Genomic DNA, 27393 nt, shown 5'->3' on the forward strand with positions numbered 1-27393 from the left:
TAGGCCCCCAGCAAAGAGGATGAGGGCAGGATGGTCTCAGAGTCCTTAAAATTGGGGATGGAATATCCAAGAGGAGTAGAAATTTCCAGTAGAATAGTGCAAAGAATTGTGTCATTCTATTTCAATTTTGGATAAATATGAAACTGGCTTTTTGTATAGTTGCCATTTTTTAAATTTGTGGTTTTCCATTTAATAATTTCTCTCTCTCTCTCTCTTATTTGACTGATTTAAAATGAAATAAAACAAGTCTTCACCTGAAACCACTTCAGGCCACAAATTCAAAACCCAGGTCCCAAGTAATTAACATGCTTGATACAGAGCAGCCACCACACATTAATGTCAGGAAAATGTCAATCTAAAGAGGCATCTTGAAGACTGACTGGATGGTAGAGACTTGGGCTTCTGCCAGGCTCTAGCAGCTTAGACTTTGTACACATACCGGCCCTTCACAGGGAAGGCACTGCTGAATTTCTCTACAAGGTTGAGTTTGGGAACTTTGGGTCATAATGATGCTTAAGAAAAGGAATGATTTGATAGGAACACGTGGTCAATCTTTTTGAAGCTCTGTCATCACAGTCAGTGTGCTGTGAAATAATCGCTAGGCACGGATTGAATCACCTGGTTTGTGGTTCCAATTATGTATTTAAGTAGTAAGGTCACTTGGAGCAAGTGACTTGCTATCTGCAAAATCTCTCTCACTTTCATGGTTCTGTTATACTGGGTCTGACTCCTTGTATTATTCAGTGGTATTTGAAGGCAAATCAGTAGGCAGTGTAGAATTCATCCGTTAATGATGCCAGTGGCAGTTTCTGTATAACCCTCAGTTGAATTCCACATAGAATATGATAGAGCATTTGAAAATAGGAGTTCACATGAATATGTGGGGAAAAGGTTTTTGTCCATTTCTGGTAGACACTCATACTAAGCATACGTGATCTACCACCCTACAGTCATCACCTGAGAACTAAGAAATGACTCTGGATGGTGGACCTCTCTAGACTTGGGACTACTGTTAGTTACCTCAGGCTCACAAGCATTTTAACTAAGATCATCTATTTAAATATCTCAATTAGATCCCTCACAAACCCTTAAATCACTTAGCCCTACCCCATTCCCAATTTTCTCTTGGGAAAAATACAACACAGTATACCTACTGTATGCACAGTCTGCCTAATTTAAGCAAGTAATTGTTCATTACCAATAAGCAATTTTTTTCTAAACCTAAAACAAAAATGGCAGACAATGGACATGAAGAAAAGACTTGACTCTTTAACCACTAGTTCTGAACCTTTGTGCAAAAAAATCACTAGGGATTCTTAGGTGTCTCTGTCAGAGATTCTGTGTTAAAAATAAGCACCATGAATTTGCTATTGATCATCATAGATACAGCTTAATAAACTTTGCTTTAATGTTAAAAATGAATCAGAATATAAAAACACATATATAACATCAGGCAATGAATGTGTTTCACAGTACTTTTGGAATATGGTGCCTTCAAAGATCTTGATAGAATAACACCTGTTAAGATGAGAAGATTATAGATAGATAGGTAGGTAGATAGATTTGGTTCTATTTGCTGTATTATACATCAGCAAATATATGTTATACATCATTCTTACTGGTATCTCAAGATTCTATTTGTTGACTATGGATGTATCTACAGTCATTGACAAAATAATCATGATATGGCTTATCTAAATGAGTGACTAAATGATAAATTATTTTATAATATCTTCCCTTTCAAAGATTCCTAGAAGTCTCTATCAAGTAGAGTACAGAATAGCACATTGATTTATAATTAAACATGATTATGTCAAAAGGAAGACCTCATGCTTAAATGAAGTTAAGAACTCAATATACCATTACCTTCAATGTGGTATGGGAAGGAATAAAGGCAAAATATGGTGGTCAAGGAGGAGTTACTATTCTAGAGAGGAAAAAAAATCATGGGGCAGATTTGAACTTACGTTTGCCATCTTTTCTAAGTGTACAAAACATAGAAAACATACAAAGAAGTTTCAAATATTTCCCAAACTTGGGGAGCTACATTTATGGGGAAGGAAGGGGTTGAAAGATTGTTCTATCTGTTCAATTTGCAGGATATTTATGGCCTGGGAAACTTTCCTTATTTCATTTCTGATTTCCATTCCCTAAGAAATGGTAAAAATCTTAGAGATTCACAAGTCCTTTTGGGAATTCAACTATGATATATATATATATTTTTTTCCATCACACTTCTGAAATTACATAAATGAATAAGAATGTTAAAGTAGAAAATCTACGAATTATACTTTTAGTTTGGATGAATTGTAGTATATGGAGTGTTCCTTACATTATTTATGAGATACTGATCAGGTTGCACCATGTAATGAAACTAAGGTTTGATTGATTATTATATAAGCTTTCTGGTCTTTGCTGAGGAACTTAAAACTATGGGAAGAGTCTGTTGTTGGATTCTTGGGCATAAAAAGTAAAGTGCTTCCCAAAGGATACATACGTCATGCTTATTCTAATATAGATGCAAATAGCATGATTTCAATAGAATGGGATTTGGAGTCCACACTCAGGATTCAAATTAGGACCTGGACACATGGGAAGTTAGACAAATGCATCCCCACTCTGAGCTTCTGTTCCTCGTGGAGGTGTGAAGTTAGGTGAGATGAAGTGTATGAAGAGCTTAACCAGGGTCCAGGGTGTGGTCCATATTGAATAACCATTGGCCAGAATCCCTGTTTTTCTCTTTTGCTACCTCACTGTTGTGTATGAATGTAAGAAGTAGCACGAAAAAAATCAGTGGAAAAGTTGAATTTAAATTTTACATATCTATCTTTACTTCAGACCTGTGTTGAGTTAGTTTATTCATCATGCACAGATACTTTCACCTTCTGTCACCTCCAGCTTGAATTACAATTTTCTGTTGCCTAATTATTTACAATTGTTTAAAAAAAAAAACCCTTCATTCTGATAAGAAAATACTTATGAACATGAGCACTGTAAACGCCATTCCTAATCATTGGAAGAATTGTCAGGAACATTTTGGCCTTAATTTCACATTCAGCTTTTTCTATGTAGGACAGTCAGATTGAAGGGCTTCCCTGGTAGCTCTTGGAGGAAGTTACTCAGCGAGAAACGCTGAAGTTTTGCAAACAGCTGGGATAGAACAGTTCTGCTGAAGTTTTAGGTTTGGCTCAGCAAGCTCCTTTTGAAAAAATGGATTACAGCTTTCACCAATTCACTGTACAGAGCTAGAAACTTACTACTACTGAGAAGGATTGATGAATTTCATTGACAATGGATGAACATACCAGCAGTAAAATAGAATTCAGACTGTTTTTGCCTTCCTCGTTTAAAGGGTAAGACATGAAGAAAGAAAGGACCCCCAGATTGGAGCTGGAGCCAGGAAGAATTGTTATAAATGATGAGAATTGAGACCTATGAGCTAAGCTTTGCATTTTTCCTTTGTGCCAGTTATTGCACTGCATGACCTCAGGTAAAGAGGGATGTTGAATTCTACTTGATGGAAAAATAGCGAAGGAAGAAGACTATATACTTATAAGCCACTGGTAGAAGATCTGGCAGTGAAGTGAACTGGAAGAATCATTTTAGGTGATCAAATGGATAGTGATACTCCAGTATAACTAAGTGAACCATCACTTTTTCCTCAGAAACAAAAAAAGAAGAAAATATGAAAGAATGAATCATGCCAAAAAAAATAATATCCTAGTATAAGAAGAATGCAGACTGACATAGATCCCTTTAATCAGTTAATTAGGTGAGGCAAAGTTACTTTTCTTCATGAAGCCTTATTTTTCTCATTGTAAAATGGGATTAATAACAGTACTGGCTTCATATGGTGATTATGAGGATTAAATGAGAAAATGTTCATGAAGTGAGAAAATACACGTACAGTGTTCAGCACAATGTTTGGCACAGAAAATTCTTTATGTAATAAATGAAATCTGATAATATTATGATCATTCCCTTAGCCAGGAAAGGACTGTCAGAGAAATATAGTGTGATTTGAGCTCGTAAGTCCCCTGCTAACCGTACTTTATGTCATAAGACATGTAATTCTTCATTTCTTTGACCATTTTGTCCAACAGCAGCAGAATGTGACACAATTTATAGTGTAAATGAAAAATGAGACTTGGGTATTTACATGGAATTTGCTTGCTCATTAAAAATAAAATCACTGATTAAGGAAAAGTTACTTTGGTAACCACCTGATTTTAAAAAGTTAGCTGAACATCACCTGTGACACTCTTAGAGCAGCTGTCATGTTTGTGCAAAAATACGTGGATGACAGCCTACAGTAAGAGGAACAAATATAAATTGTATGTTTGGTAAGTGAATCAGTTCAGCTCTTCACACAAAAAATTGACTTGTTGGATGAAAACAGTTTAAGCTCGTATCTTGTAACAGCATTTTACTAGTTTTTCATTAAAGAATTACCAGGAATAGACCTTCCAAGTTTTAAAAGGCTTAGAACAAATTTTTTGCATATATGGTGGTAGCATTGTTTTTCTTATCTCATTGTACTGCACTTTCTCTTCAGTGAAACAACATTGTCATCTACACTCAGGCCCCATTTTCATCTACTCTGTTGTTGGGTTCTCAATGCCTTAGGCACATGCAGCGTAAGGCTACTGACTCCTTGTAGAAATCAAAATATGATCTATCTAGAGGTGTATTAAAATTAACCTCCTGCAGCTATTGAAATTTCAGTAAAGGTCACTGTGGTCTCATACACTCTTTGTAGAATGTATTAGGTATTTGGTGTTTCTGAGTGACTGATTTTTGATGAAAATAGAACTAAACATGGAGCCCAGAGATATTGTTGGCAAACCACCGTAAGACCAATATGTCTTGGGCATATGAATATAGCAATGAGGAAAGTATTCTAATGACGTAAAGGCCAGTATGAATTGACTGTCTGAAAATTATGTTTGTTTTTAGCATTTTTTTTGAGTTTTAATTTTTTTAAACAAAAGTAAACTAAATTGGTGACAATGTAATTTAAATGGCTTGACTTTTCAGTGCTATAAGATAGTAAGATATTATGGAGCAAATTTTACCAGTGGAATGAATCTACTAAAATATTTGCCCTTGTTCCTTTATAGTCATTTTATTAATTCAATTTCCTGATTTTAGAGAATGTTTGTAATAAAACACATTTAGTCCTCTCCACTCCCAGTGCAAATGAGGCCTCTCTAAGTATTTTCTGTAGTCAGAATATCCAGTATCACTCATGTCATTGGTGTGTGTTCTGAGCCTGAGCCTTCCTGAAGCCCACTGCTTGGCCAGAGCACATTAGTAGGCTCAGTTCCAGGGGAATACACTCTCCCATTCCAGGAGTCACTGCTTTGTACAAGTTGGGAAACACTACTTCCTCTCTCACTCCTCAGGGAGTTAAATCCCAGGAGTTTCAGGACTCTAGAAATAGAAAATGTTGCCTGTTGATGTTAAGCCTTTAGTTGCTTCAGTGGGTTACTGGGGAGTCCCGGGGCCTCTTCAATGCAGACAAGGGGTAAAAAATGGTAATGTTTATACTCTTTCCTAAACAGTAGCTGATAATCTGGAATGCTTCACCTTCTGGAAGTAAAGCTTGACATGATAATATTTAGAACATGTGATTTAGGGATTTTCATTTATTCCAAGGATGATATTACTTTTGAGAGACTAAATCTCCCTTAGAAAGGGCCCTAAGAATAATCTGAATATATTTATTGTCATTTTGAGGTCATTATGTGCCATTTTCCTCTAAGACTAACTAGCAAGGAAATGGCAGTCAAGTCGCTTTTCTAGTGAACTTTATCCATTGGTGGTGCTTCACATAACTTTGAGGGCTTTGTTCATAATTTTCCAAAAACCTGAACTGTGTCTAAATAATTTACTCACTCCATTTTATCCAGTTTTTGAGACCTTAGCTAACTATCTGTTTATCAAAGTGCTAATGCTGTCAGACAAACATATGGGTGAGTAGGTAGAAGACATGTAATCTTTTTCTCCAAGAATAGGTTGTGTTTTTCTTATTTAACTCAAGCATGTGATTAGCTGTGATGTAAACTGAGAAGTAGAGGTTTTTTTACTTGCAGAAATCTATACACATGTAGTGTGGTATGGTGCCAAGGACATAGAACTTGAAAGGGTTATTCTAGAATGGGATTGCAAGACAAAGGGGAGTGATATTTACTAATGGGCTCACAAAGTGCCAGGTTCTATGATCAGTGCTGTACCATTTTGTGAGTCAGAATACCCAGCTCCTCCACATGTTAGCTTCCTGACCACGGCCAGTCTCTGACCTCACAGAACCTCATTCTCCAATCTCAATTAAAATAGAGATCATCATCATCATTCCTACCTCACAAGGTTGCTGTGAGGAGCAAATGGCATTTACTCTATAAACAGTATAGCTCTCGACAGTCACAATTACCATGTTACATTTTTGTAACCTTCTTTACCTCTACAAAATTTTTGAGTCAGTTAATTAATCTTAGAGAAATTTGCCAAAAAAGAAAAAAAAAAGGGTGGTGAAATTAAGGAGCTACGTCATTGTCTACAAAGTTTCTCTAACTTTGGAAATGAACTTGGAAAAGGCAGAATGGAGAGAGGAAAGTAGGGATTGCTATTCTGAGAATATCCTCTGTGAGGTGTACAACCAAAGCATGAGAATGGCCACTGCATAGAAAGAGGACACATCTAAGTGCCTTAAACTGTTACAGAGAAACCCAGTGAAAAAGGACTGGAGAGTCTCTTCAGAATTCCTCAGAAAACTTACAGTGGATGCTGAGTAGCTGAATTTCTATAGGTGAAGGATAGCAGTATTATTATTTAGATTTTTAAAAAGAGGGCAATCCTAAATTTTTAAGACTCATTACAGAATATAGTATACTATATCCTCCCAACTATGAGTTTGAAATATTTGGTTGGTAGATACTTAACAAATTGTTATTGCTTCTATTGTTCACTTTCTGCTTTTACTTTTAGAGTATTTGATTATCTAGATAAACATCTCTTTAAGTTTTTTTTTTTTTTGGCACATATCTATGAGCTTTTTTTCTTTTCTTTAAGAATATTGTCTTTGAGTGAGTGAGCAGGCAGACTTTTAAGGGACTGCTGGAAGGCACGCTCGAAGAGATTCTATATCAGGCTTCCAATAAAGAGCTGAGTTATGTGGGGTAGGTGTTAAACTCTTTGGGCCTCAGTTTCTTGACCTGTAAAGCGAGCGTATCAGACCATTTACCAAAGGTCCCATTCATTCCTAAAATTGTCCTGTTACACGAAAACATCTCCCCCTTTTTCATTCCCCTATGCCCAGGTTGTGTAATGTAATTTTATGAATGGCACCTTTAAAAAAAATCACCCTCCCTCATCACAACCTAAAGATAAATTAACATAACAGCAAGCAGTTATATACAAATATGACAATTACACAAAAATAGTAGATGGCCCGGGGGCACTGCATTTCTTCATAAAATCTAAGATGCGCATTTTGACATCTCTGCTCTGCCTGACTTAATGACGTCCAAACAGCACCTACTGAAATTTTCTTCTACCCCTCCCATCAAGTTAAAGAAGGCTTCTTTATTTCTCCCTGTTACTTTTCCTATCCTCTGGCACCACTTACTTTCTTTACATTAACTTCGATTCCCTTTTACATCACGGCTGAAGGAATGATTGCTGTCATATTCTACTTGCTAGGTGTCTGACCAGACATCACTTCTTCAGAAGAGGCGGGGAGGCATTCACTGTGCTCTGCGCGGGACCTGTGTTCAGTTGCTACACAGTGAAGCTTTCCAAAGCGCTCATCGTATAGGCAACGTCAGAGAGCTTTCTCTTTGGCAGCACTGACAAGGTGTCCTGATGTACTGCCTCATGTTTACCTGCTTTATTTAGTTTCATGGGACCAAGGAGTGATACATAAGTGGTTAAACCCTCAGAACAAGGTCTACATAGAACATTTCAGTGGGCCAGATTGGCCGGAGCTACATTATTTTAAATTATTCTTTGGGGGCATCCTTACTGAGTCTAGAAGCAGGGACTAATTTTTTAGCGTGTTATTAGCTTCTTTTTAAATGATCTTCAGATTCCCCAACAGATAACTCATCTGTGATCATCTGCAGGGGCTGCTAATTAAGTAATAATTCTTAACTTATGTAAGTGTTATTTTTTTGGACTCAAGTTACAAACCTTTCTCATCAACTTAATGAGTTTGTGATAAAGAGTATAATGTCATGTTACATTGGCATTTTGCACCAGAAAAAATTCAGAGTAAGGGTTGGGAGTGAAACATCAAACCCATTTTGTGGCCAAAAATTTTGGTAAAAAATTAAAAAGCAGTAGGTATAAAAAAGGACAAAAATAATAACATACAATTAGTGAATTATAAGTTGATCACCTTTTTCATAGGTCCATAAATTGCTAGCCTAGAAAGCTGATAACACTGTTTTTAAGCCATTAACGGCAGCAGCAACAACCCACCGAGGGAAAAATTCCACCTACTCTTCAGCATTCTAACTCAGCGTGTTGCCTGTGACAAGCAGCACTCTGAAAAGATGGTCTTTTGAAGCTTATCTTGCCAGAAAGCTATTATTTATGGTATAGCAACATGATTGGGGGAGACTGTGGTTAAGTCATCCAGGCATGCTCATATGTCCATCATCTGGCACTGGCAGATGCTCATCAGATCACCAAACTCCTTGGCACACACCTAGTGACAGCCCTGGGGGCCTGGAGTGATTGTATTTCTCAGACTCAAGAGGGCACGTTATTGATCTCTGTAATCCACAAAATATGTATGTGAGCTTTACCAAGGTTAAAGAGTGAATCCACTGTTCTTCGGTGTCATTGATTGCAATTTTAAAATAGGCTGGGTAGGATTTAAGCATGTGTGTGTTTGGTACGGAAAGTTTCCTCAGAAAAGGTCTAAGAAAACCTGAAATCAATACTGCAATGCTACATTATACCGGAGTTGGAAATTGGGAGGTTTAGTATCTGCTTCAAGCTTTCTCCCTTGGTGAGGAACTTAGGAGGTACCTCAAAATACCAGATCTGTTCTGTTGCAAAAGCAGCACTTCTGATGAATAGCAGAAAAGCAAATACAACACCCTTTCCTCTTTGTAATTAATCATTTTGTTTTTTCTATAGATTGCGTGTGGTATTTGAGGCAGAGCGAGCGAACCTGCCAATATTTCTAGCTAATGCTTCAGCACCTTTCATTTTTCACTCTGAGCAGGAAACCTCTTCTTAAACTTGTTCATTTTACAGAGGGAAAATCGAAGCCAGTGGCATATTGTCAGAGCTGCTCTATTGTCATCATTTCCAAAGGTCACTGGAATTAATTGACTTCTTACATTACATATTGTAAAGTGACTCATTTTTTTGACACATTTATGGGAAAGTGGCAGGATCTAAGTGGCTGGTTATTGTCTCTTGGTTTTGGCTTCTATTATAAAGTAGAAAGCAATCATAACTCTGATATCACAGTTGTAGGGGGAAAAATAACATACAGTTCGAAAGAATCAGTCTCCATTAACTATTTGGTTAGTTGAACTCGAGGAAGGGGGAGAGAGCTTCAGAAGATGAAATGTAAATACTAGGTTTGTTTGAATGTTTTTACAGGACCCAGTAAAGGGGGTAGTGAATGTTTCCCTGAACATCCTCAGTTGATGTTGTCTGTTTGAAAGCATATTCTAAGTAGCTAGCTTCCTTTATACGCCTGGAAGTGTAAATTAACCCACACTGTATTCCATGAATCATCACTGCATGGATGCTCATAGTTTACTGAGAGCAATTCCATCTCAAAGGCATTGCTTCTGAAACTAAAGAGGAGAAACGTAGGGTATGAGCAGTATTCACAGTGCCAGGGCACACTATTCTCTAGGTAGGTATTATGAATCCTTACATCTTCCTTTTTTTAATTTTTCACATGATCCGCTTTTCACTAAATGAGGACGGTTCTACTCATCCTCATAGTCTGCTTTCACGAAAATTAGAGGCATGGAAACAAGGACATATTGTTAAAAATGAATAAATTAGAGGCGAATTAAGCCATCTAGCTCAGTAACAGCAAAGGGAATATAGCAGTTGGATTGAACAAACAATCTTCTTAAATAGGAAATGTACTTTAAAGTCATCCTACTGTGATCCTGTTAATTACAGAGAAGATTAGAACTCTTCTGGTTCATGGGATCCTTTTACCTAGAGTGTGTCTGTTCCAGCTGCATTAGCAATCAGACATTTGCACTGTCCCTTCAGACCAGCGAGGGGATGTTATTAAAGGGAAGTCATTTACCCCAATCCGTAAGAGGTAGCCTGGCAGAAATTCAATAACTGTTTGTGATATGCTTATTCTGCCACTCTGCTTGGTGGTTTTAGCTCTTGACATATAACAGCATTTGCCTTAATCTCCAACCACTAGGTGAAAGGGAGAAAAATGCCCCGTTTGGGGGGGTTGGTTTCAAAACACAGCATGATGTCTGATCTGCTTTTCATTACAAATAATGGGAAGAAAAAGGAAAATCCCCGCGCCCCCTCTCTCTCTCCTCTCCTCTGGTCTTCTGTCCCACTGTCCCCTTCTCTTCTGTCTTCCTCCTTTCTCTCCTCCCCCCAGCACTGCTTTTTCTCTCCTACTCACATCCTCTGATGGGCGTTCAAGCTAGTAAAATTCATGTTGGAGAATCCCACAAACACAGCTAGGCATACACAGAGCCAGAGGGCTTTTGCATTTGAATTTCCTCTCCAAAGTAAAATGGAAAGAAAAATACTCTCAGAATTCAGACAAGAACACATCAAAGGAGAATTTAGCTGTAAAAAGAAACAAGCATCACCTCAACAAGAAATAGAGCACATTTAAATAGAAATGTATATTTCAAACTTACCCTGCAAAAGCTGTTTCTGTGCTACACCACCTTCCGTGTCCCTGCGTGCTGGGTTCCTCAGTTCCTTAGTTGTGATAATCACATGGTTGTGTTCTTGCCCGGGTGTAAATAGGTGCATACGTGTGTGTACCAAAGTATACACAAATGTGTACTATAGATATGCACACATGCAAGCGATCTTATCTCTGTATTCTAAAATATAAACGAAGGCAAGAGGCTGCAGCTAGGATTCCTTCTTTTTCCCCCCCAGAACTATTGCTTTCTCAGTCGGCAGGCTGACGCTCTCAATCCCGTGAAGAGAGATCCTGCGAGCTGGCTTTATTTCTCCTTGTTTCCATGGTGGTTAGTGGTGCATCGTTCACCCGATCAGTTGTCACACTGACATGGTGCTGCCTGCTCAGCGGTCATTAATAACTGAACACCCTCCACTCCCCAGAGAGGAGCCAATCGCTTCGGACTGCCAAGATGTAGCACTCGCAGCTGCTCCCGTCTGGTTGGCTGAAACAACCTGTCTGTTCTATGACACTGCTGCTTAGGATACAAATAAATGAAACAGGCTTGCATATTTTCCTAGGTATCAATCCCTTCCTTCCTTCCTTCCTTCTTTCCTTCCTTCCTTCCTTCCTTCCTTCCTTCCTTCCTTCATTCCTTCTTTCCTTTATTTTTTTTGAGGGGGAGAAATTTTTGACAAGTTTGTCCATTTTTAGGTTCTCAATCATTCATAGAAACTGTGTTTTCTCTCTGAAAATAGCAGGGCACATTACTAATAAGGATTTCCCAAATAATAAATACACCTGAGGGTGCAAAAAATGCAAAGCCTCCAACTCCCTCTCTGTGAAGCTCACCCATGGCTGTATTATTTTTAGAAGAATGGCTTGATACTGTTTTGAGTAACGTTCGTTTTCTGTCGGTCTTACTTAATTTAGCATAAGTGTTTGCTGTTCAATAACACTTTTATTTTTCTTGGTGTGTTTTTAAAGCAATGACATTTCTTACCTGATTGACCAATTAAAAAAAAAAAGCATCTGTTTGCTTCCTTATAATTCATAACATTGGCATATGAGGGGGTATTTTTTTAAATATATATATTTCCAGTTACATTCACTCACTTCTATTTATGTGGTGAAATTAATTTGCCAGCCACAAATGAATGGGTATGTGTGCCAGGGTGTTTGTGTGGGTATCTCTGTGTGTTTGTCTGTATGTGTTCAGAATGTATGTTTTACTACTCTGGGGAAGCATTTCAGCTGTAATAAAAGTAAATTCTCGAGAAAATTATTTCTCTTTATTCTTAGACCTATTAACTCTGAATTTATATTTACCAGAAAAATATACTATATATACTACATATGTAAAACATTTACTGAATTATCAGAAATTTAGGAAAGAAAAACAGAAAAGCATAGCAGTGTAAATTTCTGTAAGGACGCCTGTGAGTAAGTGGACAGCAATTTTAAAAAATGTGTGTTTTACAACCTTAATTAGTATACGAGAGAAACATCTTGTTGAAAAGGATGGGACATGAGGATAAATTTATCAGCAAGTCAAAAGCCGGTTCGATTCACATCTCCAGCCCTTGTTTTGAGAGACTACCCTCTAGTGGAGTAAAAAGAAATGACGTTTTCGTGTCACTAGATTTACTTGGGGAGGGGGAAAAAAGGCTTCATATCTAATTGCTCCTTAAGTATTTATTGAAATGACATAGACCAGTAGTTTGCAGTTATGATAATCATAATATCAGCTTTTTCTCTAACCACTAAATATTTTTACTCTGCGTTTTTCCTTAAAAATGTTCCCAAATGCTCAATTTTTTCCTCTATAAAAACTTACTCAAATGGTTCCTAACCTTTAGAATAAAAATATGTTCAAAACAAAAGTAGTTTCTCACTTAACCTAATAATAGCCACTTCAGAATGTTATTGTAAGATTTTACTCTTTACTAGACACTCTAGTGCTTACTTTGTAAATGTTAGAGGTTTATGGTCCAATGTTGGTGATGTTGTGATGGACTGCGCCTACATATAATTTACTTGTGATAATACTAATAATCAGCCTAATTATTCCTGCCCCAATTTTACTGTTTCCAGCTCTAATTTCTTGCATGTTCCAATTAATTTTGCCACTTATGGATTTTTATTTCCACCTTTGGAACAATTATATTAAAATTGTGATAATTATTTGAAAAAGGAATTTTAGCTTTATACCATTGGTTCCGTAAGCATTTCATTTTGGTTGATTGGTATTGACTGTATAATTGACAAATCCAGTAATCAAACCAGTTTTAATTTATTCCTATAAGGAAAGTAAGTGGTGATAATCAAACAGACACATGATGAAACTGCTTTCTTGGTTTATAAATGAAACCAGCAACCATACGTATTATTTTAAATTTCAATCTCTTTCAGAAATCAAAGAAAAATCTAAATTTTAATTTGGTGAGAGTGGAATATTTTAAGCATTACCTTATGCTATACCCTAGGAAGTTGTTTTAACTTCCTGTGATTACCTTTTTTTTGGCATATGGGAGATGAGATGGCTTTTCTTGCAGTTGTCCTTTTGGTGTAGGCACAGGATAAATTCAAAAGATTTCATACTCATTTTTATAAATTTAATATCATGGAACATTAGAAATGAGATTGCAGTGTGAGAGAGAAAAATAACTCTGGCTTTGGATGAAAAGAGTGAGGGTTTTGCTCTTTGACTGTAGTTTCCTTTTTGCTACAAGAGCATCAGCAGCCGAGTAGAATCAGTGTATGTTTCAGGTGTCTTTTCACTTTTCCATCAGGTCCATTATTTACTGGTAATGAAAGGTAGCTCTCCAAAAAGAAATGTTAAAACCCTGTTTAGTTATCACATCCATATAATGAAGTGCCATATGAAGATATTAAATTGTGAGAGGATGAGGATTTTGGGGCTTTTTGAATTAGTACAATTGTGAATGGTCATCAAATGAGAAACATAAAAATCTTAAAACTCCAATGCCCTGAGTCCTAAAAGGTCAAGGGACTTGATAAGTGCGCTCAGTTGCTCAGAGAGAGCAAGACTAGATCCGCCCTCCAGGTCTTCCAGGATTTTTCCGCTACGTCATCCTCTCTCGAACAGGATAATTGATAGATCTTTGCTTTTACTTCTTTTCCTCCTTCCTTTTTTTTTTTTTTTTTTTGTTCCTTTTTTTCTTTTTCAAGTTTTTTTTTCTTTAGAATCCATTGCAAATACATTGTGTTACATGGATGTGAATGTCAGCTACCTTGTAATAAATATCTTCAGGGTTTCCTGAATGAGTACTCAGTTCTAATGAAAATGTATTGAAATGATTTTTAAACATAAATGAGTAATTACAGCCCTTAAATGATGTTGAAAGGATTCTGCCTTCATCATCAAATAAGAAAATATAGGAAGGTGAAATAAATATGTATTTATTGATTTGATGGTTGAAGTTGTTACTGATTTGTGAAGGTTTATTGCTATTTCATGGAATCCTGGGCCATGTTTGCTTTTGTCAAAGAAGTAATCTGTGTAGGTTTTGGCTACAGACTGCCTGTGTTTGAATACTTACTTTCACACTTCCTAGATTTGTGGCCCTGAGCAAGAATTTAACATCTCTGCATCTCACTTTCCCCCTAGGATTTGTTTCAAGATTAAAGTAGTTAATATTTAGTAGTTAATAAAAGCTTAGAAAAGTACTTGGACCGTAGTAAGCCTGACTGAATGTTTGACATCACCATTATTGCCATTATTGCCATTGGCATCGTCATCATCATTTTTTCCAACTTCCCCCTTTTTTGGAATGCCCTTTCTACCTTCCACTCTGAGTCGCTGCCTCTCACATGTCTACCTAGTCCTAAATCAATTCATTCAGTTCAAATGCTGCTTCCCCTAGGGTATTTTCTCTGACCCTCTAACAAAATATGAGCTCTCATTTGACCCACTGTAGCATTCTTTATCCTTCCCATCACATCACTTTTTTATGTATCATAATTGTTTCTGTAATTTGACCCATTTCTCTTTTTAGCTCATAAGATTTTAGGTTATAAGATTCTTTCTTTCTTTCTTTCTTTTTTTTTAATGGAGATACTGAAGATTGAACCCAGGTCCTTGTGCATGCTAAGCATTTGCTCTACCACTGAGCTGTACCCCATCCCCCAGGAGGTTTTTTTTTTTTTTAAGATTTTATTTCTTATTCATCTTTAATATCCATAGCCCATGAAAACATGGAAAAAAGGTTTAATGAGTACTGTGTAAGTTTTCAGAGTTATTTAATCTTCATAACATCTTAATAAGATAGACATTTTTATCCCCATTTGACAATGTCAAAACATTGGCTCAGAGAAGTTAGATTACTTGCCCAATGTCCTAAAACTACTAAATAATGGGGCTAAAATTTGAACTCAGTTTGGTCTGCCTACAGAGCCAAGGCTCTTTTTACTGCACAAGGCACTCAATACTCATTTGTAAAGTAAATGCAGGCTTGATTGATGACTGAGCCAACCAATTCAATGTAGTCAGCAACAAGGGATGCTAAAAATAAAAATACTGTTTTTAAAAAGGAATTAAATTTATGCACTAGACAGTGGATTTTTTTTATATAGTTATGGTTGTTCGGTGTTAATGACAGGATTTTTATTGGTGGCACAATTAGAGAGATGATTCTCTGAAGAAATGCAGTACTGGTTAGAAAGATGAGTTGATATGTTAAATACGTGTGAATGACCACTGTTGACGAGGGGCTGATATGATGTTGAGAAGATCTGTGGCATTGTCCTTCCTAGTTTCCTTCCTGATTCTGAAAGGGCATAAGCTCTTAAGTTAGAAATAGGATGTAAGGTAAGGAACATTGGCTGTTTGTTAGAATGCTGAACTAAAGCAAGCTGGGTTAGAGTTTTTGTTTTCTTTTTCAAGGGAGTTTTGGAAAGTAACATTGGGGGAAAAAAAGAGATCCTCATTTAACTATAGGTCTTGATTTTAATGGAGGATATTACTTCAGTTGAAGGACAAAAGTAATTTCACCACTTAAGGAAATTCACAATCAAGGATGAGAAAGATGCCAGAAATCAAGGAGACAGATCTTTCTTTCTCTGTTTCTTCCTTAGACTCCTCTCTCCTTCCCTCTCCTTCTCCTTGTCTTTGGGTTTAAAACTGTCTCTCATCTTGGCTTCTCTCTGCTCATCTCTTCATTCTTCCCTTCCAGAAGATTAACTTTTACTTCTTCTCTAGCTATGTAAAAAATAGTGAGATAGTAAAATACATCTTTAAAAAATATATAGCAGGTTAATTGAGGTAGTTTTAAATTTCACAGAAATAACTGAAAAGAAATACATCAAAAAGAAATATACTGAACTATTGGCAGTAGTTATATTTGATGGGGTAATGGGTGGTTTTTGTTTCTATTTTTTTGATAAAGTGCTGACCTGTGTATGATACCACTTTTTTAAATTGAAGTATAGTTGATTAACAATGTTGTGTTAGTTTCTGGTGTACAGAAAAGTGATTCAGTTATACATATACATATATTTTTTCAGATTCTTTTCCATTATAAGCTATTATAAGGTATTGATTATAGTTCCATGTGCTATACAGTAGGTCCTTGTTGTTTATTTTATATATAGTAGTGTGTTTCTGTTAATCCCAAACTCCTAATTTACTCCTCCCTCCCATTTCCCCTTTGGTAACCATCAGTTTGTTTTCTATGTCTGTGATTCTATTTCTATTTTGTAAAAAAAAGTCATTTGTATCATTTTTTTAGACTCCACATGTAAGTGATATCATATGATATTCATCTTTCTCTGACTTTACTTCACTTAGTATGATAATTTCTAGGTCTGTTCATGTAGCTGCAAATGGCATTATTTTGTTCTTTTTATGGCCAAATAGTATTCCATTGCTTCTTTATCCATTCATCTATAGGTGGACATTTTGGTTGCTTTTATGTCTTGGCTATTATAAAAAGTGCTGCTATGAACATTGGAGTGCATATATATTTTCTGTTTACAATTTTTGTCTTTTCTGGATGTATGCCCAGGGTGGGCTTGATGGATTGATTGTATAGTAACTCTAAAATATTTTTAGTTTTTTAGGAAACCTCCATACTATTTTCCATAGTGGCTGCACCAATTTACATACTCACCAACAGTGTAGGTAGGTTCCCTTTTCTCCATATGATAATGGGTGGTTTTTATTTTCTTTTTATGCCTCTTTAACTTTCTATAGTCAATAGGTATTTTATAATTAGAAATAATAACAATGTTTTTTTTAAGATGGGAAGTCTTTTGAGGTAAAATTTTGCTTCTATAACTGGAGCTGTTTTGTTTAGTAAATTATCTAACCTTCTTAATATTCAGTTCTTTTCCTGATATAATAACTAAAATAGCAACAGCAGCAACAGTAGCAGTAGGCAACATTTATCGAGTGCTTGTCTAGTGCCAAGTAGTCTGTTAAGGGTTTTTCATGATCTTGTTCAGTTCTCCCTAATAGAATACTATGTAGCAAATAGCCTCATTTTACAGATCAGATAACTGAGAACTGAGTGTGCAAAAATTCACAAAGTTGCTCATTGGTCAAGTCACCAATCAACCAAAGACCATCTGACTGTAAGGCTGACACTTGTACCCGCTGTGTGACACTAACTCTGATATGTTTCCCATATTGCTGTTCAGATGTCATGTCTATTCTGAACTTACAGCCCACCCCTCAGTTACATCAAATGCCTTACCGTTTCCTGAACATATCTTGCTTGTTGGACTCTTAGCAGTTTATTTCTTCTTCAGCATATCAGTTCTACAGGGCTTCAGCTCAAAAATCCCATCTTTTAATACACATCCTCCCATCTCCATGAGAATATATATTTCCTTATTTTTTATCACATTTTAAATTTACTTTTTATTATTGTATTTATCTCATTCCAATATGTATTATATTTTATGGTTTGTTTCTTTGTGTATAATAAGCAACTTGAAAGCAAGAAATGTGTCCTATTTTTTCTGTATATGCAAGAGTACATTTTACATATTAAAAGGTTTGATTAATTAAACCTCACTGAGTGACTGAAGGAGTAATTTACTACTCCCTCCTGTGTGCTGGGTTTGTTCCAAGTGTTTGAGTAAAATCAGACAATTGTTTAGTTAATAAAAAAAAAAAATCCTACCCCCTCAAGGGGGTAAATTTTGTCAGATCAGTGACTTCAGTTACACATGAAGTTACTCAGGAGAGAGCTATTTATGGGAGAATAAAGTGTGTCTTTTGACTTGGCTTTTTTTTTTTTTTTTTTTTTGGCTACTTCTTTTGATCTTTTTTGATTAGTACATATTTAATGCAGTTGGGTTCATATAACTATGAGACATTTACATTTTAGGTAAAAATTAAACTCCAGGAACCAAATGACATGTTAAGTTCAGGTGAGTTTTAGGCAAAAATTAGGAACCAAGATGGCATGAGATAATATTTTGTGTAATATTCTTAGGCAAAGTCAGTTGGTATTTTCTTGCTTATACATGAGTTCTTTTGTAAGGTAGGCTAATGAAAATTAACAAGTTATATCTAAGCAAGGGATCTAGGCAATGATTTCTGAGCAAGAGAAAACAAACGTTTTTGTCAGTAAAATATTTAGGCACTAGTTATAATGCACCATAGACATTAAAGGGTCGTTTGACTTTTCGTGAATACTTTGTCACTTTTGCTTGATGTCTACTAGCCCAGAGCTAAAGTTCTCTGTCTAATCTTTCAGTAGTTGTTCACAGAATTATTCCTTTTAGTGTAGGGAAGGTGTTTTCAAGAATGAAAACTACTTACAACTAGCAAGCATGGCAGAATAGATGGTAGATTCTTGTAGTTATTTCCTTCACTGATGCTACTACCGAATTTTCAGCTTTAAAGTTTATAGTTTTCTTCACTCTATCTTATAACCCTACTGTGTTCTACTAGGACTGTTTGGGCAGGGGGTTATACTCCAATCTTTGGTTTTGGAAATATTTTTAGAAATGAGTTGATGAGTTGATTTTCAGTTCCAACTTGAAAAAAATGTGGAAGGAAGCCCTACTTGGGTCATATGCTTATTCCTGGATAAAGCACTCTTCTGTCATCCCTACCCAAATTAAAGGGTAGGGGACAAAGAGAAGTTCCTCAGGAAAAGGGAGGTGCACACTAGATAAGGACTTAATAATATTAGGTAGCATTTATTGAGGGCTGGGTACCAGACACTGAGCTAAATAAGCACTTTACTTACAGCATTTCTTCAGTGTCTTAGATTTACCTTGTAAGCAGAAACTGTTTCCTTCTTTTACATGAAAAGAGGAAACATGTTACTTCACTCCCTACAGTAACATGGCTCGTGAATGGCTAAGCCAGGGTTGGAATCCACATCAGTTTCACTCTTAAACTTGAGTTTTGAACCACTCACTGTGCTAAGTCCAGTCTAGATATCTGGAAAATGGAAAACTGCTGCTAAAATCTTGAGAGATTTCAACTTCTCAGTGTAAAGCCAGCACAAAATTACTAAGTCTCCTTAAATGAAAATAACTTGCAATTTCACTTCATTTCAAAAACCTATTCCCGGGGATACTCCCTGATGGTGTTGGTAACTGGAATTAGCCTACCTTGGAAATCTTGAACTTCAGTGTCCTGTTTCTACCGTATTTCTCTGTCTTTCTGGTGACTTTAGAACTGTGTTCCTCCTACATCTGCTTTTTGACACCGCAGAGACCTCAGTTGTTCTGAGGCCAGTTCTCTCCTGGTCCTTCTCATCTCTCTCTCTTTCCTACCAACCAAGATTGATCATCTAACCTACTCACCATTCAGTCACCCCAGTTCTTTTGCTATAGTCTTCCACATACTTGCCCAGTCAGAACCCCTGGACTATGCCATGATTGTTCCCTGCTCTTGTCTCTATGAGGTAAAGCATTCCCATAGGAAATCACAGTAAGTGCCGAGCACAGTGTTTTAGCTGGGTCCTCAGCAATGCCCTTCCTTCCTTGTATTTGTCCTAAGTCAGCTTGTTATCCATTATCTTCAGAGATGATCCCAAACTTGACCATTCTCTTCATCATCCCCCCTCAATCTCTGGATATTTTTAGCAACATGCCATTGCTTTTAACTTGATTGAACTCAGGACTGTAGGTGTGAATTCCCTATATTTCATAACCTCCTGAACTACTAATGACTCTTTATCCACGCTCATCAGTACCTCTCTTTTGTAGTCTTAAAGGATGGGACGTTTTCCTCATGTCCCTACCCTTTTTCCTTCAAATTCATCTACTTCTGTGTTCTCAGGAGTTTGTCTCTGGAAGCCTTTATCCCCATTCCACCCTGCAATTGACATATTGCCACAAAATCCATTGACATGTTTAATTCGTACTCATCCTAAGATAATAACAACATTCCTTTTAACCTTTAATCCTGTTCTATCATTCTAGCTCTGTCCTCCTCATATAAATTTCTCAAGAGAGCTATCAACATTTGGTATTACCTCATCATCACATTCTACTTTTTCTTTTCCAGTTAGCATTTTTCTGGCTTCTACTCTAGCCATGCTGCCAAAATGTCTCCTGGTAGTCTCATCAGTGCCCTCCCAGTTTGCACATCAAAGCTTCCCAGTCGTGCTCATGTGTGCCTGCAGGTTCAGTCTGCTGTCATTGTAGGCTTATCTACCTCTTAAATATTTATCCTAGTTTTCTTCTTTTGCCTACTGCTCTTCACAGGCTCTCTCAGATAGTATAATCTCATCTACTTATATATTCATTACTCTCCAACTTTTATCACTGCTCCTGCAAATAAAATTCTCCCTCTATATCTATTTAGATGTGCTCTTCAAACTGCCTGATAAATGTCTGTATTTTCATTGAATGAGCCCCGGGCAGCTCATGCTCTCCATGTCTGAAACTGACCTCTTAAGCTTGACTCTAAAGTGACTTTTCTTCCTTTGTTGTTGTTGTTGTTTTATTTCCTTTGTAGTAACAGTAGCCATTTACCTGGAGGAGTACCGGATCTTTGATCCTCCTTCTGTCTTATACATTGGATTCACTAAAGCCTGCTGATTTTACTCTCAAATTCTCTTGAACCATGGTCTCTATCAGCCAGGCCTCCATCATCTCTTTCCCTGTTGCTGCACTTGCTCCCAACCCCCTGCTTCCAGTCTCACTCCTTCTAGTGCGTCTTCTGCAAAAATCCCCAGTTTGTTCTCATCATAAACAGAAAATTGTTCCACATTCCTTAGCATTCAGGTGCTTCTATAATCTGCCTCTTGGATCTGGATACTCCTGACTGGTCACGTTTTACTCCAGCCATGTAAAATGTTCCTCATTCTTCAAGCTCCATGCTGGTTCTTCTGTCCTCTGTGCCTTTGCTGATTCCATCTAGGACACTTGGAGTGCTGGCCTCCTATAACACATGGTCAGGCACACAATTTTCTTTAGCAAGGCTGCCTCCCACTGTTAACTTCAAACACCCAGTTCAAATATTCTTTCTTGTGAGAAATCTGTTTCCAGCCAAAAGAGGCTGGGTTTAGTGCTCTGCCTCTGGGCCCATAATATAAAATAATTGATAAGAATGTATTTACTAAATGGAGGAATGAAATTTGAGTAGAGGTTGATGGATAAGAAAGTAAAATGGCAAAATATTTAAGCACAGAAGCATTAAGTTTTTAAATCTATAATTGCAAATGTGCAGACTTTTATACATGAGAGCAAGGTTATGCTTTGGTTCTTGTGTGAGACAGTTAAGCCATAATCCATGCTAACTAGGTCAGAGATATCTACTCTTGATTACGTAAAGAACCAATGTGCCAGTGCGAACCCTGGGAGGGAATTCATCACAATTTCTGGGAAAGAAAGAACTCACAATCGTCAATGATAGGGATGCAATATTCTCTTTCATAGCAAATTTAATCTTGTTGTTTTTGTGGTATATCTATTATTGTGGTGGGCTAGGGAAATAAAAATTATTTTCCTTGAGGTATCCACAAAGCACAGTGGGATAGATGAGAATTTGAAATCTGATACTCTACACACGTGGAAATTCTGTATGCTGAAGTAATAAAAGTACCTAGAAGAATAATAAGTAGCATTTGTTGAGTGTTAACTACATACAAGACACAGAAGTGTGGTTAGCACTGCATATGTCCAGTTTTATCCTTACAGTACCATGAGACATTAAGGCACTTGCTCCTTTTCATAGAAGAGGAAACTGAGGTTCAGAGATGTTGCTTAACTTTCACAGTTACAGAGGCTGGAATACAGACTGAAATCCAAAGCCAACACTCTTAAGACTGAATTTTCTTCCCTCTAGATGTCTTATGTGGCTTTCATTCTCTTCTTGGCATGTTCTACAGAACAGCTTTAGCTTCTTGTGTTTGCTTATTTGTAACTAGATTGACACAATGCATTCATAGGAGAATGCTAGCAATCATTTAGCTGTCCCTCACTTTTCTCTCTTCAAGATCTTTGACTATATTCCCATCTTCCTAATTGGATGATTTCATCACAGTGTGAAGATATCTCAAACTATTATCTTCAAAGAAAAGCATTGTTTCAACTCAGATAATTTTTTTACATTTTCATGTGGGTTTTTACTCCAGGATAGTGTCTGTATTCGACTGACTTTGAAAATCAGTTATTTAAGATGAATGCCAATTGTCTTACTGTATTAGAGGAGCCAGCTCTTTTTCTAATTGTTGTGTTGTCCTGAAAATGGATAAATAAATGGATAAATAGAAAGACCTATATAAAACGTCAACATTGCTACATGTAAAACTACTTTACTATTTTATTTTTAAAAATATATGTGAGACTATAAAAAGGCAAAATTTACACCCTTTCCTAACAACATAATTTCAAAGCTGTATCAAAGCTGATTGCTATGCAGAAAACTGGAAAGTCAGAAGCAGCAGACTTTAGGCATAGACAGAAAAAGAATGAGACAAGCTTAGGCTTTTAAGGTAAGAAAACATTTTAAACTATATTCAAATGACAGAACAACATGTGTCTCTTTTGTGAAAACCCTTATCTATCTTTCCATTCCATAGACACGGTGCAGAAGATGAGTACATTAACTTGCACCAATAAGAGTACTTCTTCCATCCTTAACCTTTTATAAAGTGTATGTTTTATTAGAAATGCAATGAACATTCAGGGCTTTAGCCATTTCAGACCCTGGGGGTGCTGCCCAGCTGTTTAATGCTCACTGAGAGCCTATGTGTGGACTGCAGGGTAGGGAGAAGCCCGGCCGGAGGGGCTGTGCTGAGCGCTTTCACATAGTTCCCATTACTAAGGAAACCACTCGTTTTGTCTGAACATGCTCTGAATAGATGTCTCATTTGAAGTCTAGTGCTCAAACCATGAGGATTGTATTATGGAGCTGAGAAGGAAATGAGGGGAACAAAACATACTTGAAAATGCCACCAAGTATTCACAAAGCATCGTGCTGTAATAACATTCCATGAGACAGAAGGTGCATTTATTTTTGCCACATTCCAAGTTATTTTGGTGTTATAAAAGCAAATTCCTTTGCCTGCCCACGTAATCAAAAGAAGCAAAGCAGATGTTCTTCTGACCTGTTCTTGATTCATGCTCTTGTTAGGGTCTCACTCACAAGTGTGACATACAGCACAGGAAGGACAAAATATGGATTCTCATATTCATCTAGATTTGCTCCATCGTGCTTTGTAGCTAAATGGTATAGTGCTATCTCTGTGCCGATAAACAAACACATGTTCAGAGACAGACCTCAGAATTTGCAGCCTCCAAATTGTCACTGTGAAATTCAGAATGGCTGCTGCAGACTGGTGCTTGGTGGTCTTTCATGCACCTCCAATTCAGATGGGGAGTGAGAAAGCACTGCTTCTAGAAGGCTTCTGCTCCCTTCTCTAGCTTCTGCCAACCCATAGCAAAGAAAGCAGCTCCTGTGGGAAAATTCAGATGACCTTTCTTTCTTTCTCACCCTGGAAGTAGGGTTTATGGGACTTTGATTACAGTGTCATTTTTATCATCCCATTCCCCATTCTTTGATAAGGGCAGTTGACATTTTCTTAAAAATGCTGTGCAGACACCCTAATCAGAGGTTGCCACCCCTAAAGCCATGAAGAAAGTCAAGAGCTGCCACTGCAGGGGAGATGCTATTATCTTCACCTTGAGCTCCTTTAATCCTTTCAGCAAACATGAGGTGTATCAATACATTCATTAATCCACAGATGCAGAAATTAATATCTATTTATAGATTTGTTGCGTTTTACTGTTTTGCTGATGTCTGTAGTGGTAGGGAAATGTGTCTGCATGAGAATCAGCGACTGAATGAGATCTTGGCCTCATAGCCCAGCGCTTCAGCTCTGCCCTGTGGACAGAGGCTGCTGAAGTGTCTCTCTTTGGAAGGCCAGTGTTACAGAGAGGTCTTAACAAGTCTAAGACCTAGAAACAAGCATCGAAAGCAAGTACAAGTTGATTTCCTTTATAAACATGCAAAGCCAACCTCATTGTCAGAAGGTCTTGTTTTTTGTAAACCTTTTCCTTTTTCCCAACTCGTGTGTGTTTAATAAACATTTATTTCAGGCAGATGTCTTTTGAAGATTTCCTGCCTAACCAAGTTTTAGACATACCAATAAACCGAGTTGTTTTCTAGAAGTTAATTGCATCCCAACACCACTTCACGGGTCCTAGATTTGAAAGAAAGCTTCTTCTTGTGAAAGTACATAAGTACTTATCCTACCAATAATATCCTCACTAGTTCTGATGGTGAGCCTTTAATTCATTTTGAAACAAACAGCCAGAAGCTGCCAGCTGTTTGTGATCTGAGGTGCCTACGGAGTGTTTACTCGGAGTGTATGTTTAGCACTTTAGCTGTCATGGCTGCTGACAAGAGAATTCTAATCCTCAGACTTATTATGAAGTTTGTTTTCAAAATGAATATACATTAAGTCCTTTGTAGGTTATCCCCTGAAGGTTTGGCGGAGATCAGGATGTATGCATCTTTCTATTCTTGGTACTCAGCACGAGACCTGGCATATAGCAAGCATTCATTTGAGAAGGTGGAACTGACTTGTTTGATAGGAGAAAAATACAGCAAACTCAGCATTTATTAATGACTCTTAGCCTGGCTCAATTGAGTGTGAAATGATGGAAGCATCCAATGTTTAACTTGATTTAACGTTTAGCTAATAAAGCCTAATTTTTCCATGGCCCTTCAGTCACCTACAGCCCTTTTTGAAATATTTTTTGTATTTATATAAATGTGATAAAATTATACTGAAAGGATTGAGTCAGATCAGTCATACAGCCTTTGCTTTGTTTCAAGCCTCCATGGTTATATTTGTATTTCATTCTCTTTATGGGAGAATTCTCAAGCTGTTTCCAGGTACCGCGAATGATCAGGTATTCATTATAATTCTGTTTCTGCCTGCAGCAATATATTTGCAGTCTGTTGTAACAATCATACATTTCAATTAACATCAAGCATTATTTTATTTGGAGAAGTAAGTCCTGTTTAGAAGAGTTTAATTTGTTAATAGACCAAAGAGATTATTATTTGAAAAATAATAGAGGATTTATAGTTATTATCCAAATTAACAGTACATATCTATGATTGGTTACAGTTAGAAGCTCATGGAGTAATTTTTTGGAGAAATTTCCATCTTTAATATGCATCTTCAGCCATACGTATGTTTCTAATCATAAAGCATCTCATGTATGATTTAGGACATTATGTTAAGACACAATGTCAGAACTTATCTTACCAGTGCAGATACATTTTGAGGATGATTAAAATATAGTAAATTTAGGTATAAATAAATGCCCATTCATACAGTATTTATTTAGAGTGAGTTTAGAAGCAATTAATGTCATATTTAACTCAATGAAAATTGTATGGTTTCTTTATTTTTATGTTATTTAACATAATAAATGTTGGTTTAAGATTGCTTATTAGCAAAATAGCTCAGGTTTATTTTAGAAAATTTGGAAAAATCAGAAAGGATCAAGAAGAGAGGAAAAAACATTTGCCCACCAAAGGAGACATGGTAGATACTTTGGTATACTTTGTTTTGGCTTGTTTTTTGTTCTTACATAATAGAAAATATTCCATTTAGAAATTATATTATAAAAATAAAAGCATTTTTACTATTTTAAGTGCATATATTAATACCATATAATTGACCCATTCCCTAAATACTGGATATTTGTTACATTTTTTCACTGTTTTATATTGTAAATAATGCAATGGTAAACATTGTAGGATAGGATTGCCATAAGTGACTTTTCTAGACTAAAGGATTTAGGCATTTTAAGACTCCTGATATGTGTTACAACTAACTTTCCTGAAACCACACATAGCAGTGTGTCAATCTCCTTCCTGTTGTGCTCTTGCCGGCATTCATTTATTCATTTGTTCATTCATTCGTTTATTTATTCAAGAAATATATTTGAATATCAAGGTATTGTTCTAGGTGCTGGGAATATAAAGGTGAAAAATAAAGTCACTGATTGCAGAAATTTTATTTTTTGGGGAGATAGAGAGGAAAGGTGGTAAATAGGCAATGATAAACTTGCAAGTGTATATTAAGTTGATTCCAGAGGTTGGCATATATTTTTAAAAAGTTAAAGTTATAGCATGGTGAATAACAAAGAGGGATGGTTCACATGCAGTATTAAAGAGGTTCCTCCTGGGAAAATGACATTTTCACTCAGACATGAATGTTGGAAGGAAAGTTAGGTCATGATATTCCAGGCAGAATAACAGTGCTTGCGAAGGTCCTAAGACAAGAATGAGCTTCACATGTCCTAAGGATAGGAAAAGGCCAGTATGTCTAAGTGTGATGAACAACGAAGAAGTGGTAGGACATGAGATCCAAGTGGTGACCAGGGCTGAAATCATCTGTAGTCTTACAAACCATGTGAAGGAATTGGATTTTAATGGTAATGGGCAGCCATTAAATGGTTTTCAGTAGGGGAGAGATACTATTGGATTTTTCACTTTTTATTCACAGTTTCCAAAATCACAGGGTGCTTCATTAGCAGTTAGGAGAAAGTGTGTGTTTAGGGGAGAAACAGATACTAATGGCTAGACTTCTGTGGTAGCAGAATAGATGGTGAGAGATGCTTGGAGTCCAGGAATATGTTAAATTTAGATATAAAAGGACTGCTCATTGATTGTGTGTAAGGGATATAGAAAAGATAAATTAAACAAAACTCCTACACTACAGTGCAACTGTCTTGGTCAATAGATGGTGATGGTATTAAGGGAGATGTGGGATTCTGGAAGAAAAGCAAGTTACTCCCATCCTAGAGTTCTCTTTCGCCTATATAATGGAGGCATCATGTTTTAAAGTGCTTTCATATTTTGTTCAACTGTGTAAAGCAAAAACCAAAGAAACTTTGCTTTCATGGGTTCTACTCATTCACTTCCCTGAAGGGAGATTAAAATTTTTAACACAAGGAATTTCAAGAAGTAGTTAGTACAACATTCAGCTCTGGGTTTTTGTTTTTGTTTTTGTTTTAAAAATATAATTATGAAATGAACAGAAGAAACAATTACAACAAAA

At 36.7% G+C, this 27393-nt stretch overlaps 2 protein-coding genes across 13 annotated transcripts in view; one reads left to right on the forward strand and one right to left on the reverse strand.

Moving 5' to 3' along the window:
* The window catches only part of LRRN3 (leucine rich repeat neuronal 3), a 35479-nt gene extending 23989 nt beyond the window's left edge, over positions 1-11490 (reverse strand). The window contains exon 1 of the mRNA XM_014559240.2: positions 10881-11490. The gene's annotated coding sequence lies outside the window, so the exon portion shown is untranslated. The remainder of the gene's footprint in view (positions 1-10880) is intronic.
* IMMP2L (inner mitochondrial membrane peptidase subunit 2) overlaps positions 1-27393 on the forward strand; it is a 1220903-nt gene that overhangs the window by 400865 nt on the left and 792645 nt on the right. The window lies entirely within an intron of this gene.

Source organism: Camelus ferus, chromosome 7, assembly GCF_009834535.1.
Source record: "Camelus ferus isolate YT-003-E chromosome 7, BCGSAC_Cfer_1.0, whole genome shotgun sequence".
Classification (NCBI taxonomy): Eukaryota; Metazoa; Chordata; class Mammalia; order Artiodactyla; family Camelidae; genus Camelus; species Camelus ferus.